Here is a 3,907-nt window from a genome sequence, read left to right as displayed (position 1 = left end):
ATCCATTTAGTCCAGTGGGTTGTGAGGTGGGTTAATGGCACGTGCCACAGATGCTCATTCAGATTGGGATCTGGGGAATTTGGAGGCCAGGTTGACACTTTGAGGTCTTTGTCACATTCCTTGGGCCATTCCTGAGCCATGTTTGCAGTGTGGCATGGTGCATTATCCTGCTGGGGGGCCACTGCCATTGGGGAGTACTGTTGCCATGAGGGGGGGTACTTGGTCTGCAACGGTGTTTGAGTGGGTGGATCATGTCAGGTGGTATCCATATGAATGCCAGAACCAAAGGTTTCCCAGCAGAACAATGCATTGGAACAAGTTATTCACTTCAGCTGTCAGTGGTTTGAATGTTGTGGCTGGTCGGTGTATACACCTGTAAGCATGCATACATAAACACATGGCTGCAAATACATATGACCTTTCCTCCTTTTATGTGTGTGTGTGTGTGTGTGTGTGTGTGTGTGTGTGTGTGTGTGTGTGTGTGAAAGTGGCTTAGTCTGTTTACAAGTTTTCTAGGACAAAAACAGTGGAAGAACATTGCTGACTGAACAAAGTTCATCAATAACAACTTGCTCAACAACAACAAGAACAACAACTGATAATGTTGTTTTCTGAGCTGTGTGTGTGTGTGTGTGTGTGCATGTGTGTTACCATCTAACCAGTGCGTCAACAATGTCTCAAATAGTGACACACTTAATTGTCCACTTGATTTCCCTCCGCTGACACTGTGAGGTTATAGCTGCGTATATATTTTATACTCTGAACATTTAGCCTTTTTGATTTACACTCACATATTTGTGAAGATAACACGTTGCAGTGTGGTGAAAATCATCACAGTAAACATCAGTGTATCCTGGCACGATCCACGTGACCTGGTTGTAAAAGAGCAGACATCATAGGACAAAATGTTTCCAAGCGATTACGACATCCTCTGGTGTGTCTTTACTGTATATGCATAACATGAGCTTATATATTAGAGACAGTGTCAAACATAAGCCAGGGCTTTGTGTTAAAGTGGCATGGGGAGATATGCTATCTCCAGACCTCGCTGTTGATTATTGTTTTGTAGGTTTGCAGCTCTGCTGATTTGACACATTAACATATTCAGGCATTTGTCTACAAAAACAACCATTACTTGTATCATACGCTGCTAAATTTGATGCAAACTGTTCGGTAAGAGACGGAGCTTAGAGAACATTTCCAGCAGTAATTTGAATAAATATTTGTGAGAACACCAAACATAAACAAAAACCTGAACTTGTTTAGCAACAGGGACTCTTTAGGCAGAGATGGTTATTCAGGCGTTGTGTTTGTTTTGAAAAGGGCTGCATCATTTGTATAGGCTGATGTGAGGTGCATAGTATATATGCTTAACATTTTCTCAAACTGTGCTTCGGGAAAAGTCTCATCAGTTATATTTGTTTACAGATTGTTACACATAACACCTGTTGTTACCTTTGTATGTGCTCTACTAGCATGCTCGGTACAACCGTTCGTAATGAGAGCTTCAGTCACGACTTTATCTAGTCATACTTTAGCCTATAGTTTAGCTAAAAAGTTAGAGATAATAAATAATAATAATAATAATGATAATAATAAACCTTATTTATAAAGCCTTAAAACAAATTTACAAAGTGCTTTACACGGTTGATCTCGGATTACAAACAATGCAGAATTCAAGCAAATAAAATGAGGCAATTTTAAGAAAAATACAAAGAACAAGAAATAAAATAAAGATAAAATACCGTCACTGATGCAGATAAGCAAAGATTGGCAACTAATTGCCTTATAAATTGCGCTGAGGTAAATAAAAGAATACAATAACTGATGACGACACAAGATAAAAACAATAAAAATAATCACATGAGACAGATATAAAATAAGCAGTGTGCTAAAACTAATAAAAGGCTTTTTTGAACAGATACATTTAAAGGGGCAAAAAGCGAAATCGTTTCACCGCTAGGTTTGCTGTTGTGCACTGCCTGTAGACCAGAACAAAGTGTGTCATGAGCCACACCTCCCTCTACCTCTGCTGCTCCTCTGTTGTTACTTAGGCTACCTGTCCAGGAGAAGAAGAGCTAGCTCCGAGTCAGATTGTAGCCCCTTTAGCTCTCGCAGTGCTCTCCACCTTGGAAATGCAAGGCCAATGTTAATCCGAGTTTTGTCCCTTTCTTTATCCGACAACTTCTTCGCCAGCGACCGTTGTTTCTTTAGAGGTAATGTCAGATCCTGGTGGACGTTCTGCTCTCTGCCATTTCATTTCGAAAATACGCGCTGCCATTGCTCACTGGCCGTAGCCTTTTATAGGGAGGGAGGGCCGAGGGCTCTGAGAGAAGGGAGGAGGCGGCAATTCACATGAACGTACATGAACGTGTTTGCCATGAACTTTGGTGCATACATTCATATCCCCCTCAGGATGAACTGTAACCACTGTGTTGATCCCTTAAGTCTACAACCATCAGCCTCGTTTCTATTCTGTCTTTAGTACTATTTACCTAAACTAAGCTAAGGAACAGTTCATTCAAAAATCAAAAATAAACATTTCTTCCTTTTCCCTGTCGTTCTATTTATCACTCAAAATTGTTTTGGTGTGAGTTGCTGAGTGTTGAAGATATCAGCCATAGAGACATCTGCCTTCTCTCCAATATAATGGAACTAGATGGCACTCAGCCTGTGGTGCTCAAAGCGTTAAAAAAAATACATTCGGAAAACTCAACAGCAATGTCTCTTTCCAGGAGTCATGACCTGGTTACTCAAGTTGATCCACAAATTTGTTGTGACCTATTTTCTTTCTGCCGAACTGCACCAGCCAACCAACACCATTAATGTCTACATCCTGCGCTGTCATGAGCACGAGCCTCATGTCCATTAGCAGATGCACGCTTTCTTCTGTCTGGTGATATGGTTGGCGGGTGTAGTTCTGTAGACAGAAAATAGTTCCTACATGAAACTGCTTACAAAAGGTGTGTGGATTATCTTGAGTAACTGGGTCATGATTCCTGGAAAGAGACATTGCTGTTGAGGTTTTTAGCGCTTTGAGCGCCACAAGCAGAGTGCCATCTAGTTCCATTTTATTGGAGAGAAGGCAGATATCTTGTTGGCTGATAGGGGTGTAATCAGGCGGCTATGGCTTAAGGCCCTGACACACCAAGCCAACGGTCGGCTGTCGACCAAAGTCGGGCTATCAGTGAGCGTCTGTCGCCCTAGTTTTTGCGGTGTGTCCTGCACCGTTGGCCCTTCGGCGTCGGTGGCTTTTCGGCCGATTGAGCATGTTGAATCGGCGGCAGAGCTAGTCGGAGAAAGAGATCACTCTGATTGGCTGTTCAGGTTTTATTCCCTCGGCCCTGTAGCGAGTGAATCTGCCTGTAGTGAAACCGGGGCTAACTGGTGCTTCATCCTCAGGCTCCACTTCACTCAGCTGCTCACAGACCTGCTGCTTCTTCCCACTTTAACCTGAATAACAAACCGGAGCTAGCTGTGAGGCTAGTGGAGCTTTAGCCGCAGCATGACCGGAGGGAAGCACAGCCAGTTAGCCTCCGCTAGCTTCCCAGCTAGCCCCGGCTTCAAACGGAGAGCCGGAGCTAGCTGGGAGCGGCTTCCAGAGTGTTAGCCACAGCTTAACAGAGGGGCGCACAGCCAGTTGGCCTCCGCTAGTCTCTAAGCTAGCCCTGGCTCTCCATTTGGATCCAACCGGAGTACAGAGCCCTGGTTTGTTATTCAGGTTAAAGTGGGAAGAAACAGCGGGTTTGTCGGGCAGCTGAGTGAAGTGGAGCCTGCGGAGGAAACACCGGGACTGTCTGGATGTAATAGTCCGTGGAGGTGCTGCGGTGCTCGGCTGCACAGATAGGTAACACCTCGGCTGACAGAATGTACCACTCTGTCACTACGCTCTCTCACGCAGGCGCAG

General features: G+C 44.3%; 1 long non-coding RNA gene across 1 annotated transcript; it reads right to left on the bottom strand.

Annotated features, from left to right (window-relative positions):
• Positions 1–250: 250 nt before the first annotated feature.
• LOC126386842 (uncharacterized) lies at positions 251–2,241 on the bottom strand. Its single transcript, XR_007569545.1, has 3 exons — positions 2,060–2,241; positions 792–872; positions 251–373 (listed from the first exon to the last, which is right to left on the bottom strand). It is a non-coding gene; the product is annotated as an uncharacterized LOC126386842 (long non-coding RNA).
• Positions 2,242–3,907: the final 1,666 nt, after the last annotated feature.

The sequence above is a fragment of the Epinephelus moara genome, chromosome 24 (genome assembly GCF_006386435.1).
Source record: "Epinephelus moara isolate mb chromosome 24, YSFRI_EMoa_1.0, whole genome shotgun sequence".
NCBI classification, from domain to species: domain Eukaryota; kingdom Metazoa; phylum Chordata; class Actinopteri; order Perciformes; family Serranidae; genus Epinephelus; species Epinephelus moara.
The sequence above is the reverse complement of the archived record's forward strand: the minus strand, read 5'-3'. Positions and strand labels throughout refer to the sequence as shown.